This window comes from Corvus cornix, chromosome 14 (assembly GCF_000738735.6).
Source record: "Corvus cornix cornix isolate S_Up_H32 chromosome 14, ASM73873v5, whole genome shotgun sequence".
NCBI classification, from domain to species: domain Eukaryota; kingdom Metazoa; phylum Chordata; class Aves; order Passeriformes; family Corvidae; genus Corvus; species Corvus cornix.
In genome coordinates this window covers 6,707,553-6,722,111 of record NC_046344.1, presented here as the reverse complement: position 1 = coordinate 6,722,111, position 14,559 = coordinate 6,707,553, and the positions used below count along the sequence as shown (strand labels likewise).

At 55.5% G+C, this 14,559-nt stretch overlaps 1 long non-coding RNA gene across 1 annotated transcript in view; it reads right to left on the bottom strand.

The window, feature by feature from the left end:
- LOC120410779 overlaps nucleotides 1-9,005 on the bottom strand; it is a 56,652-nt gene extending 47,647 nt beyond the window's left edge. The window contains exon 1 of the long non-coding RNA XR_005603101.1: nucleotides 8,926-9,005. This is a non-coding gene — a long non-coding RNA (uncharacterized LOC120410779). The remainder of the gene's footprint in view (nucleotides 1-8,925) is intronic.
- Nucleotides 9,006-14,559: the final 5,554 nt, after the last annotated feature.

Here is a 14,559-nt window from a genome sequence, read left to right as displayed (position 1 = left end):
ATATGCCATGGGAGCCCGGGCTGTTCAGGGGGGCTGGGGGAGCCGTATTGACTCAGCCCGATGGCAGGGGGGGGCAGAAAGCAGAGCCAAGGAGGTTTGAGGTTTTAGGTGAGGTGGCAGGAGCCAGGCTGTCGGTTAGAGAAGACACGTGAACTCTGCACCTTTCCGTCTCGCCTGGCAGTGAGGGGGCTGCTGGGGGGATCAGGAGACCTTGGAGCTATTTCCAGCTGAACCACGGAGCTGGAGGGTGACCTTGGGCAAGTCACTTACGGTCACCCTCTGCCTGGAGTCGAGCCCCGTGTGAGGCAACTGGAGTCTTGCCTGCTGAGGGTGCAGATCAAGGCAGTGTGGGATGCCAGAATGGTTGAACCTTCCTTTTCTCCACCTCCACCGAGCTGGCAGCAGCCTCAGCACGGGGTTGGAGCACTGAGGGCCAGGGTACAACACACCAGCCAGCCCACAGGATGTTTCTCAGGCACACAGACACAGAGAGCAGCTGATGGAAGATTTTATGAAACCTAGTGCTATAAATGTCCCCTTGCTATGTGACTTTTTATGTTTCTAAATTATTTTGATCATTATTTTTACCAGAGTGAGGTGAATAATACACAACAAACCACCGTGAATCATCACTCCAGTTTTTAGATATGTTAAATTTAGCTGTTTTGGTGCCACCTTTTTGTTTATATTCTCCAAGTGTTTCGTGCCAACAAGTTACCGGCAGGGATTTTTGGCCAGGAAGACGAAGGAAAAAAAAAAAAAGTGAGACAGACTGTTAATTTCTGTTAATTTTAAGCAGCAACTAAAGATATTGGAAGAAAGTGAATTTCAAATGCTTAATTGCAACAGTTTCCCTCCCCAGACCTCAAGTCTAAAAATTAAGCCTGCCCAATCGGGAAGCCAAAACCTATCATGTGATGTAAGATCCCAATTAAAACGACTCTCATTCTTGAGACTGAGTATTCACAAAAGAGCAAAGACCGCAAATTATTTGCAGAAATTATCTGGAGAACAATTTTGAATAATGAATACGATGGGGGAAATCGCAGTCACTTGGAATACTTAATGCAACTACAAAAAAATCACCAACAATTTGCGAACAGAAAAGAGGTGAAACGTGTGGAATAGATCATTTATCGCAGTCCTGCCACCACCAGTGACTTTTCCAAATGACCAAGGCCCCTGCCTGGCAGTAAATGCTGCAGGAATTAGCAACAGTGACTGACGGACAGATGGAAGTCATGCTTGGAGATCCACCTAATCAAAGAGGCTGTGCTACCACGGCCAAGTAGAGGACCCACACGCCCATGACCTAGTAAAATCAGGGTGAAATAACTCGGGAAGCAGGATGGTCAAAGCAGCCCCGGACAGGAGGAAGGGATGCTCCAGGTGACGCAGCCGAGTGGAGAGCAGCTGGACAGGAAGAGGCACAGAGCCCTGACACATGCTGGCCAAATCCCAAGAGGCACAACCACAGAGGAACATCAAGGACAAGCTTCTGTGTGATTGTGGCTGGTGGAAGGGGTGGGAGATGCCCAGGGAAAGGAGAGGTTCCAGGTAGGTCTGGATCAAACAGGGGTCGATGCTGCATCACCAAATGCTGGCTCTGCCATGGGAAATATCGTCTCAATAGCCAGGGACTGTGAGAATCCAGGTATCCCCAGAGTCTGAAGCTGAGAGATGGGGCTCCAGCAGAACCCACTCTGCCTCTGCCACCTCCCTTCAGGTGCTGAGCTGAGCCAAACTCTGGCCTCATGCTGAGAGCTGCTCCCATCGCCATGATCAGAGCATGCAGGACCAGAGAAGCAGGAATCTGCTAAAACCTGAATGGTCTTTGTTAGATTTACTTCATCACAGCACAAGCTTTGCATTTCACCTACCAGCACTGAGCATGGAAGCCAAAACCTCACCAGTGCCTGTAGGGTCCAGATGGGAGGAAGGATCTGAAGGGAGAAGGCAGAGAGAATTTGGGGGACGGAAGCAGGAGAAGGAGAAAAGGTGCTGGAGGACCTTGGGGGACCACAGCAGGGCATGGAAGAGATGGGGCCAGGCAAAGTCTGCAAGCACCACTCAGGTGGGGAGATGCTGGGCCCTTCCTTGCCTGAATACTGAGTGAGGAAGAGCAGCAAAGGTCTGGTAGAGATGGAGCTTTTTTACATCCCAGCCTAGTCAGCTGACATTTATCAGGGTAACAAAAGGATACAGGCCTGATCACAAGACAGGCTGACAGTGCATCTTCCCCTTCTGGGGAAGAAAGTCAAGTGTCAAAGTTGTAAAAAGTAGTCCAGTCATTTTTCGTATCTTCTCCTTCCTAGAGTTTGACGCGTGCAGTGATACTTCCTCTCCTCCTTTGAAATGAAAGAGGAAAGAAAAATGCAGAAAACGCTGCATTTTCGGTGCAGGAATTAAAAATAAATCAAACTCTTCCAATGTTTCAGGTCAAATATTCCCCAAAGCTTCTGTTACGGCAATCTAAGAAAGTAGAGGCTGGATCTCTTAAATTCCTTTGAATTCAGGATGTTTCTATCAATCTGTACCAGCATTTCAACAAGCCTGGCTGAGGATGCTCAGGAAAGCCGGGTTGTTATACGCCTGGACTGCGGCAACCAGAGAACCACTCAGGAACTGAGAGACTCATTATTTGTTATTAACTCACCTGGAATCTCTGATTTCTTACATGTTATTTTGCTACTTGGCTGCAGAGTGAAATAGCTCCTCAAAAAATAGAAGAAGGAAAAAGTGAACCACCCACCAGTGCAGGATCATCTTTCCAGTGGATTCTAGTAGGTCACCAGCAACTGCATCAAAAGAGTGTCCTGGGGGCTTCAGTGTTTGCTTCTTGTGCCCCTTTATTTACTGTTGATTCCCTCTGTGGCAGCACTACCAGCCCCTGCAGAGATTGCCCTGTTCCAGCCTCTGCTTTTCCAGGTTCAGGCACTGGGTATTTATTGCATTTGGCTGTTTTCAGAGCGTGGGTGTTTGCTTCACATGTCCCCACAGAGCAGAGTCCTCTCGGAAAACTGTTCCAGGCAGGAAACTGCTGCTGCTCCTGGTCAGGGAATTGCATGGGGAAAATCAGTTTCTTTTTCAAAAAATCCTCCAAGTGAGGAGTTTGTTCCAGAGAGATGAAGAACTGAGATTCCCATGGGCTCTGCTCCTGCCTGTCTGATGGATTCCCCCCAGCACCAATTTTGCTGGTACGGTGGTTACTGTAATGAATTTTTAGGGATAATGATTTGTTGGGATAATGACTTTAGGTGCACGGGGCACTTCTATGTCCCAGCTCTCTTACAGCATCTGTGTGTTATCTTGCTAACCTTGCAGACAGGGAAACTGAGGCACAGAGCTGGCTCTGGAGAGGGTCTCCAGCAGCATCTCCAGTTGCAGCACTCGTGTGCTCCATGGATGTTGGGATATCAGCATCACCCACAATCTGGCTGAACTTCCCAAGGTCCCCAGACAAGGGATCTCCTGTGTCCCCTCTGTCCCCAGTTCAGCTGCCATGAGCTGCTGGCCCTGGTCCCTCTCTTGGGCATCAGTTTCTGTCCCTGGTACTCAAAGAGCTCCTCTCCCAACAGCTGGGCTCTGCCCCGGCGATCTCAGGGTGCCACCTTTGCCTGCACCATCCCCAGGAGGGTATCATGGCAGGGCTGGTGCATCTCCACCGTGGCTGGGGACAGCAGGGAGGACAATGACATTTGCTGCAGGAGCCTGACATTGAACTCAGCCAGTCAGAACGGCAGGTGTTTTGCTGGCAAGGGTAGAGGCTCTGCTCTGACACCGTCAGCGAGGGGACAGGAGAGGGAGGGGAAAGGAAAAAAGCCGAAGCAGCAGCCAGACAGCTGTCTCTTCCTCCTCCTCCTTTTGTGCAGAAATGTGGTTTTGTTTGTCAGTCAAACAGATTGTTTTCTCCTTCTTTGCAGGCCAATTGTTTCTGCTCCTGCAAGATAAGGGATTGAAAAGGGCTATATTTTTATGGCACTGAATCTAGGTCCTCCGATTTGGAGGGGAGACATCAAGTGGGAGAGGAATGCCTGTTCAAACCAACGCTCCTCTCCCCAGCTCCACTCTCCAATCCCATTTCCACCCCCATTTTCCTTTTTTCTCCTTCCTTCTCCCGCCTGGAGCTGCCTTTCGGCCTTCTCACTATTTAATCTCCGTCTCTCCAGTGGACTCAGGAGGTTTACACAGCTTCATCCTCTTTGCACCATCTGCTGAAAAGAATCTGCTTTTCCCCTGCTGCTCTGTCCAGCGGCTCCTCCTGCCACCTTCCCCCCAAAAATGGGGAGAGCAGAGCCGGTGCCACTGCATGTGACGCTGAGAAGAACAAAACCCAGGAGGGGGTTTCCTTTTTTGCAAAGGATTTGCCCAGAAAGCACCTTGGAGAGGCAGACCCCAGAGTGTGGCAGGAGCAGGATGCAGAGATGAAGGAGGAAAACAGTCAATAAGAGCAAGCCCAGGCCAGGGTAAGGCAGCAGGATCCTCTCCTGGCTTCTACAGTGGGTTCAAGGAGCCTGTGTCCTGTCTTCCTCTTCTTTCTTGTTGAACTCCCCAAATCCACAGTCCAGATGGGATGCCGTGACTCACAGTGATGGAAATGCTGGAGTGATGACCTCTGAATGACCGCCAGCATCCCCAAGCCAAAGGACCTGGAGAAGGTCCTTGCTCCAGGGACTGTCAGGGCTGGAGGCATCCTCAACCTCGCTGTATCCCAAGCACAAGTACTTTGCTCCCATGTGCTGATCACATCGCACACCAAGGACCAGAGGGAGGATTTGCCTCCCCTCCTTGGGGGATGAGAGCCTGGAAGGGGGCAGCGTGGTTCATATCCAACTCATAAGCCTCTCAGAGCTCAGGCTTGAGGACTGAGATTCACTCAATTAATTTTGCTTTGGCAAAAAGTCCATTTTTATTGCTATTTCATGCCTTCAGTATAGATTTTCCCTGCTCGTCTCAAAGGGATAATAAAACCCGACTCGTTCTTTTTATAAAAGTCTCACACTCCCTCTCTCACCAGGCTCTGTGTTCCCCAGCTAGAGATGTAAATTTAAAGGGGAAATGCTGTCATTTAAAACAAAACAAAACCAAAAAAAGCAACTCAGAAAGCCCAGCTTTGAGCATATTCCAGCTCTCAAAACTAGGCTGTGCAACCAAAGCACAAACCAAGCTGCCACCTTCCCGCGGTGAAGCGACATTCCCACAGCGATCCCAACCTCCCATAGGGGAATCAGGGGTGACTGCCAGTCCCAGGAAGCCACTCTCCATCTTACAGGGCTGATGGTGGCCCTCTGCTTGCTGGGATGTGTAGTTTTTGCCAGCTGGGTGCTGGTGGGCGCAGGTGGTGACTGCTTCTTGGAGCCAGCTCCTTGTGCTCGGATGTGATGCTGGAACCCCAGCACCTGCACCTGCCTCCCACCTCCTCCTCCTCCTCCATACCAGGTGAAAGCTTCACTGTTGCCGGCCTCAAGCAGCTGGACCAGTCGTCCTGGGGGGAAATCCCAAATCCACGCAATTCCGAGCAGGTGGATTTTGAGCGTGCTTTCGAGCAGGCAGTGGGACAGGATGGTGGCAGGACAATACACGGGTCTGCCTGCTCCACCTCAGCCGGGATGCATCCTGCCTGCTCTTTGAAAGGACTGTAGCTGTGCAGTATCCCTCTGAGAGGTGAAGAAAGGAAAGGGAAACTGCCTTTCCTCTGCCGTGTGCCCTGCTGCCATGACCTTCTGAGGGGGGATAGGATGCGAGCAGCAGAAGCCAAGTGGAAGTCTTGTCATCAGTGAGTGGCAGCAATCGCCTGGGGACAGGGCGGGGTCCCCAGCACCATCAGGATTTAAGAGCAGTTTAGACCCAGGTGCACGCCTGGCACAGCTGATGCAGCCTGCTAGGACAGACTCAAGACGGTGCCTCCTGCCTTGGCCGTGTGTCTGATTTGGTGACGTGCATAAATCCACCATCACTGGGACTCTCCTGCCTCAGCAGGAACCAGGAGCAAATCCAAAACAGAGCGAATCCAAAGCAGAGCGAAGCCGCACGAGGCAAGAGAAGACACACAGGTGCCTGCACTGTGCCAACCCAGCACAGGACCAGACCAGGCCAAGAGGTGACAGCCAAACCTTTCCAATCGAAATGTTTCTCCTTCTCCCCATCCTGTACCCTTTTCCTGCACCCCCCTGCTAGGCTGCCTGCATGCCCTGGCTGCCAGGAACTCGGAGCCCTGCCTGCATCTGGCAGGGCAGGCAGCACCCCCGGCAAGAGGAAACGCACAGCTCGCTCTGCTCCTGCAGGTGTGCCTCCAGCAGACAGAAGTTGTAGGGCAGCTAACAAGGACGGGCAGGAGATGAAAGACAAGGAAACCCCAGGGTGATATCACACTCCCTGGCTAACTCATGGTCGAGCACCTCCAGGCTCACCTCCGGTGCCCCCAGTGAGGCTGTGGCATGGCTCTATCAGTTAAACCTAAGTTGTGCCATTTCCTCTGATGGCAGAATGAACGGTCCTTCCCCGCCGTGAGCTGCCAAGCCTGAGGGACGCTACAGAAAAGAATTCTGCACCTCCCCCGTTTCAGGGGAAAATCAGTTGGAGTCCCTAGATTTTCCTGCAGAGCCCTCACAGGACTCGACCCTCCAGGCTGGAAAATCCTTAGTGCGCTCTGACAACCTCTGCAGCTCAGGCAGACGTGAGAGATGATTAAGACTGGCTGAAATCTCCCAGGACTCTGACATCTGAGAGGCCCCGTGCAAGGCAGAGAACCACCCCGGGCTGCTCCTTGCAACCTGCAACTCCCCTCACCTTAGCACGGAGCTGAAGGGAGATCAGGGACCCAGCGGGGCCAGGAACCAGGTCACTGCTGCTGGTTTCCAGGCAGCAAAGGTTTGGAAGAGCAGAGGATCATTTAGCAGAGCGACAGTGAAGGTTCAGAGCAGAGCCTTCAAATTACACGCTACAGAGCACTTTTCCTGCCTAAAAGGTCTCTGAAATGACTGTGGCGGCTCTGAAACGAAGCACTCTGTATGCAATTGTTCCCTGGGGCTTGCAGCGGAGACAGAGCCGGGAGAAGAGAGGTGGGTCTGCGGTCCCTGGCACGGGCAGCTCCTCATCAGACAAGGATACACACTTCTTCTGGGCTCCACAGCACAGCACTGCCGCTTCCCTAAATCTCCCTGGTGGTTTCTACCAGCCGTGGCTTTTTTTTTTTTTTTTTTTCTTTTTATTTCTCACTTCCTGCCTTGAACTTCACACAGCTCCCAGCCCGGGCTGCAGAGCTGCTGCTCAGGGTGTGGGTGCCCCCAGCCCCATGCACAGACCCACACTGAACCCCTCACCGTCATCGCTCTCACCACACCTCGAGGCACACCTCAGTCCCACGGGGGAACGGGGAGGGAAGAGCACTCAGGGGGAACATGTCCTTTTCTCCATCTCACTTAGCTTCTTCCTATCTTTCTCCACTCCATCCCCCAGCAGCTCGAGGTCCATTTTCATCAGGCAGTGACAGTCACCAGGAGACACAGCCTCAGCACTGGCGGGCACCACGCACAGCCAACCTGCGCCTCGCTCGCCGCGGGTCCCCCCACCCTCTGTCACCAGCACACAGGTGACAGCACCCACATCCGCACAGCCACCACGGCGCAGCTCACCCACCTGGGGCACACACCCTGCCACCCTGGGAAAGGTGGCTGTGGGGTAGGAGTGCTCCACAAAGTCCCGGCACTCAGCAGGGAACCACTTGTGCACCATCAGGCTCCAGAGATGCCCAGGAGCTGGGGCAACAGGAGCTGAGCTGGGAGAGCCCTTGGAAGGTGCTGGCACCACCAGCGATGCCCTCCCTCAGCTGGCACAGGGCCCTAGGAGCACTCTCCCATGCAAAACCCCAACTGTTGGGTTTGTTCCTCCACACCATCACTTTGGGAGGTCACCTGAGGGCAGCCAACACGGGCACTGCTAGCAGCCAAAGGGAAAGCGGGCAGGGATCAGTGGCCACAAGAGCTTTCAGCAAGCCAAAATCTGCTCACATCTAAGGGATGGCATCACTCTCCATCAAAGGCAGTGGGGAACAAACATGCACCCCAACAACATCCCACTCTGACGTCAGTGAGAACCTCTGGCAGGTCTGCAACGTCAGCCACGACGCTTCCACCGGCCGGAGAGCCCTCGGGATGCCGACCCCTGGGCAGCTCACCACCTCCAATTGGGATCCCACCATCATGCCCAAGGTGCTGCTCCAGCTGCACATTTCCAGGGAGAGTGGGAATGGGGACACACACACACACACACACACACACACAAGAGGAATTTAAATGGAATTTCACAGCTGCAGCAAAAGGGCACAGGAGGGGCTCAGGGCTATCTATCCAAGATGCACCATGTCCCCGCTCGGCATTTCGGCACCGCCAGCCGGGAGTACCGCGGCCACCCGCACCCGCGGGACCGGGGGGGCCGGGGAGCCCCTCCGTGACGTCACCGAGCCAGGGACAGGCTCCCGTTTTGGGGGGATCGAGGCGGGTTTGGGGGAGCTGGAGGGACCGGAACGGGCTAGGGTTGGAAATGCGAGTGCGGTGCGGTGGGAGCGCGGGCGGAAGGGAAGGGAAGGGAAAGGAAGGGAAAGGAAGGGAAAGGAAGGGAAAGGAAGGGAAGGGAAGGGGATGTGGCGGCGGATTCGCGGTGCCACCGCCGCTCCCGCGGCAGCAGGAGCGCAGCGGGCCCGGCGGGAGCCGCGGTTGCAGCCGCAGCTGCGACGCGAAGCCCCGGGGGGGTAACGGGGCGGCGGGCAGGGCCCCCCCCCACCTCCGGCAGCGCCCCGCTCGCCCGGCCCCTCCGCTCCCCTCGCTCCCGCCGCCGGCTCCTATCACCCGCGGCCCTCCCGGGCCCTCCCCGGGCTCAGCGGCCCGCCCGGTCTCCCCCCCGAGCCGCGTCCGGAGCCCTCCTTACCTGGCGGGCCGAGCCCCGCTGCCTCTCAGCGGCGGCGCTGGGCGGGGGCGGCCCCGGCGGCCATGCCCGGGCGGCCGCGCCGCTCTCCCGCGCCGTGCGAGCCGCCTCGGCGGTGTCAGCGGGCGGGAGCCCCGCGCGGCGCCGGGAGCGAGGGGAGGGACGGCGGGGGCATGACCGAGCGCCGTCGGAAGTGCACGCGCGCCCGCCGCCTGCCCGCGACCGCGGCGACACCTGCCGGCAGCGCCGCCGGTGGCACCGGGAGCGGCGGCGGGGGCGGTGGCGGGCGCTGCGCACACCGGGGGCAGCGGGGCGGGAGCTGGGCATGGCACGGCGGGCATCGGGACGTGGCACACCGGGTACCGGGGCGCGGCAAACGGGCACCGTGGCAGGCGCTGGGCACGGCACGCCGAGCACCGGGGTGCTCCACACAGGGCAGAGGGTGCTGGATGCCAGCAGCGGGAACTGTATGGCTGCTCCTGGGCAGTGTGGACTGGGCACTGGGGTGGCATTGGTGTTGGACACCGGGCACAATGGTGTGCTGGCACTGGGCACCGGGGACCGTTCGCGGGAGAGTGACACCAGTGCTGCGTGCAGGGAGCCCCCCGGATAGCACCTGCCGGGTGCTGGTGCTGGGCACTGGAGGGTGACACCGGTGCTGGGTGCAGAGCATCCTGCAGGGCTTCCCACAGGGCAGCATCCACCGAGTGCTGGCACTGGGCAGGGTGAAGTCCCTGCAGACACACACTGGACCTTGGGGTCAGGGCTCAGGTCCGGGTTTGGAGCTCGGGCTGTCTCTCGGGTTGTATTCACATTTAGATCAGGACTGCACCACGTGTGGGTGTGCACTTGGGTCTGTGTCTGGATTTAGATCAGGATTTGGAACTGGATTCTGATCCACATCTGGATTTGCATTTGGAGCTGAATTTGGATCCACATCTGGACTTGCCTTTGGAGCTGGATTCAGGTCTTCATCTGGATCGGAGTCTGGGACATGCATCTTTCACAAAGGATGGATGTAGCTTTTCCACCCCCTGCTCTCCAAGCATTCCACGGCTGCACAGAGCACCATCACCCCACGAGGTGTTCATCACTGCCCGCTTACCCTGCCCTGGGCAGCCTGGGGACCTTCAGGGGGAAGCTGGGGTCTGCAGCAGTGTGACAGGAGCCCTGGCCAGGGAGCAGAGGGGAGGGACGAAATGGCAGCGGTCCTGCTGGCCCTGGCTGTGCTCAGCGGTGCGTCTGGGGCTGAACGTGCTCCAAGGAGGAGCCGAGGTCAGGGAGGGAGATGAGTGCAGGAAACATATTAAGTGAGGAAAATTGGCTGCAGCCAGCAGCGCTGCCTGATGTTTGCCTGGGATTTTCCTCTCCATCAGGTATCCGGTGTAAGCCCTCGCTGCTGGGTGGTGGCAGCTGGTTATTCATGAGCGTCTTGGATGTGCCACCAGCCACCAGCACCTGCTGTGCACCAAGAGGGTGGCACCCAGGACCCCTCCATGCTTGTGTCCTCAGTGCTGACACCCAGCTTTGGCCAAGGCGACATGTGCAGATATTTTAAGAGGAAGATTCTGTGCCTTCACAGCTTGACTGCTAATTTATAATCCTGTTTTCCTATTAAAATAAAAGCCTCTCTCTTATTCCCGAACGTGAGAGCCAAAGCGGAGCTCTGAGGAAGTGCCCTGTTTGCAGAACACACTGAAACACACAAAGGAAACGAGGCAAAACCAGCGTTTTGCACGTTTTTGAGCCTCATTTTAGCTGGGACTTGGAACAGCAGAAGGGAAATCTTTTCCAGCAGGATGTGCACAGCGGGGGTGTGTGTGGAGCTGCTGGTGTCCCTTTGGAGCAGGGCCACCTGCTTGCTGAGGGACAGCAACCGCTGCGGGTCCCTGTTTGTCCCCGAGGGGTGGCAGGTCCCTTGGGGATCCCAGGGATGAGAGATGGAGCAGCACGTCCCCCCTGGGGCTGGCCAGGCGGGGATGGCAGCCGATGGCAGGAAATACCTGCTGCTCCGCCGCTTCCCGGCCAAAGCGAACAAGAGGGAGAGTGTTTGGAGGGCGGCTGCGGCCGCGTGTGGCAGGAGGGGCCTCCGAGGGACACACAGGCCATTGTTCCTCGAGGATGTGGGGCGGAAATTTGGATGGACCCGTTGCGTGCCACGCTCCCAGCATTGCCGCGACTGATCCCAGACTGAGTGGGACCCAGGATCTGCTGAAGTGGATAAGGGTGGGAATTCATTAGACACTGTGTCTGGTGGAGGGGTCACTGATTACGGTGGTGGGACAGCCCCAGTGGAACAACCCCCTTGAGAGGGCTCTCCTGCTCCTTGCAGCTGGAGCACGACACATGCTTTCAGAGCTTTTCAGCCTTTCCAGAGCTCTTACTGGTATTTGTTGTGGCCCTGCAGTAGCTCTGCTGTCTGCCTGTTCCACCCGCACCCCACCAGCCTTGCAGCAACCTGGAAAGACATTTAATACAGGCTGGGTTTGATCTGCACTTTGACATTCCTTCAAGTGTTCCCTGGTGTTTTCCTGTCGCCTGCACAGCGCCTTTCCCCACCAACGCTCTCTCATTGCTGTAAAAAGGAAGAAAAAGGCTTGCAGAGTGTGCCCAGCCTTGCAAATCCCTAATTACCCACCGCACATCCTGGCAAACAGGCTTCCCCTTGAGCAGCATTGCTGTCAGCAGGGAAGGGGTGCAGGCTCTCCCCAGTGTGGCTGATGATGCTGGTCCTCCCACTGCCCTTGCCCAGAGAGCAGAGAGGTTTGTCTGGCTGCTCCCATCCAGCTCTGCTCTCCTTCCCCCAGCACCCATCTCCGCACCAGCTTCCAGATCCGAAGAGGTTTTTAAGGAGGGAGGCTGGAAGAAGGGGGAGAGAAGAGAATGTGCTGCTCTCCTTCCATGCTTTGTCCTTTCCCAGGAACTGGCCAGATTGTTTCCATTAGGAAAAGCTGAGGATCCAAGTATTTGTCAATGACCAGGAGAAGATTTGCTGATGGAAGCTGCCGTTCCCTAGAATAATGTTGAGCGAGGTGCTTGGCGTGGACCCATCCTTTTATGGTAAAATTAGGGCTAAACGCTGCGGGGATTTGCATTTGAAGTTGATTGATATGTGGCATTAGTGCACACGTAGATAATTTTGTATTTTGAGATCGCTGAGCAAGGAATAATTTTTATTTTGGGTCAAAGATAAGGGCATTGTGTTGAGATGAAATATGAAGGGGTGCTGATCTGTGTCACGGACACTGCGTTTCTCTTGGCTGGGTAAGGGGATGGCAGACCTGCATTACCCATTCCTGCCCTTGCTTTTAAGTGCTTTGGGTCTGTGCCCGATGCAAGGAGCGATCCCCTGCTGTCACTTAACACCAGGACACGGGTCCAACTTTACGAGCTTTGGAGTTTCCCATTATTAAAAAAAAAAAAAAAAAAAAAAAAAGAAGAAAACTCTGTTTTATTTTATTTACTTATTTTAGTAGCTGAAGGCTGGGCCACTGAGAAACATTAATTAAATAGAGCGGTGTGGCTTGATCATTATGGGAAAGGTGTGGGGAGAGCGTTGCTAAGATGGCAGTGCCTTCCAAACCCCCCTCTGGCAACCTGGACTGATGCTGTCAGCAGCACCTCGGCCCTCTCAGCTGCTCAGTACCAGTCCCTGCCCTTGCACTTGCTCTTGCAGCACATCCTGGGCCAGGTGGCATGGCTGGTGTGACACCAGGATGTGCAGCTGTTCCCTTTGCAGTAAGGACAAGGGTTCAGCCCTCTTGGGGACTTGGGAGTGGAGGAGAGGGGCTTCCCTTTGGGTTCCCAATCCACAAGGGCCAAAGAGGTGGTGGCTGCTTTGCTAAATGCATCAGCACAGGGCAACTCCAGACATGAGAGATCATTCCTTCCTCCCTCTCTCTATCCATTAATGGAATCATTGAATCCTAGAATGGTTTGGGTTGGAAGGCACCTTAAAGCCCATCCAGTTCCACCCCCTGCCATGGGCTGGGACACCTTCCACTTAACCAGGTTGCTCTGAGCCTTGTCCAACCTGGCCTTGGACACTTCCAGGGATGGGGCAGTCGCAGCTTCTCCGGGCAACCTGTGCCAGGACCTCAGCACCCTCACAGGGAGGAATTTCTTCCCAATATCCCATCTAATCCTACCCCCTGGGAGTGTGAAGCCATTCCCCCTTGTCCTTTCATTCCAGGCCCTTGTCCAAAGTGTCCCCCTCCAGTATATCCATCCATCCATCCATCCATCCATCCATCCATCCATCCATCCATCCATCTCTCCCTCCCTCCCTCCCTTGCTCCATCTATCCATCCCTCCAGCTCCCAGCAGTAGCACATGGACTGTTTTGGCAGGGCCAGGTGGCAGGAGCGATGCAGTTCATGGGATAAAGGAAGCTCTAAGGAGAGGGAACTGCAGACATTAATTAGGCAGTCGGTGAGATCCTCAGGTGCTGATAACTCAGCAGAAGCACCGGGCCATTTGCATGCAGGAGATGACAAACAATCATGTCCTAGAGATAAGAAATGATCCCCCCGCCCCCCGGTGTCCCTCCTTGCCCCTTTGGTCAGGTTCCAGGGCCACCACAGCTGGCAGAGCAGGGTGACAAACCCCCTCCTCCTCCACCAAAGCAGGTGGAGGGAGATAAAAAGGAAGGGGAAGGAGGAGGGAGCAGAGCTGAGCAGCAAAATCAACTGCACTACAAAACGCCCCAAGCAGTCACTTGTGCTTGAGGCCATCCCTGCTGTGTGGCCGAGTGGCTTTTTCCAGGCCTGGCAGGAGAAGCCTGGAGGGGTGGGAAGGGGGACGGGGGGTGAGGGAAGGAGGAAGACGGCCCCAGTTTCAGCCTCAATAGGTTTCAGAGGCATTTTGGGGATGAAAGCTGCCCTGGGGCCCCTCCCAGCGAGCAGCATTCCTGTGGGTACGCTGCGAGCATCGCGTTTGGCTGGCTGGCAGCTTCCTTGGTGTGCTGAAAATGGTATTAAAAAAAAGGAAAAAAAAATTAAAAAAGCAAAACCTACAACAACAAAAAATATAGCACCAGCCCCCCTCTGCCCCCCCCCCCCCCCCCCGTCTCCACCACCTAACAACAACCAAGAAAGGCAAAATCTTTCACAAGCCCGGAAGATGTCACCATAGAAACAGAAATCAGACCCACTCCACGGATCCTGCCGCCTGGGAAGGTGATAAAATGTTTTCTATCGATTGCTGTCGGGAAAGTCACTGCTGATAAGCCATCCGAGGAGAAATGGAGCGGGGACGCGGGGACGTGGGAGCTCTTCAAATGAGGCTCCAGATGGTCCCTCAGCTGCCCCTGTGCAGCGGTCGGGGACTGAGGGACCGAGGGCTGGCCGGGGGCAGCTGCCCTGCCCCAGGCTGGTGCCAGTGTGTGTGCCCAGAGGGGTGTGAGTGTGCCATGCCCTTGGCATGGCAATGTGTGCGTGCCCTGGCTGCTGCAAGCACCAAGTGGAAAGCTCAGTGTCTGCTCTCCTGCTCGCTTCTGCAGCACAGCAGCTGTTCCTGGCTTTAAGCTGAAAGAGAGGAGGTTTAGATTGGATATTAACAAGGAATTCTTCCCTGTGAGGGTGGTGAGGCACTAGCAGATGCCCAGAGAAGCTGTGGATGCCACATCCCTGGAAGCGT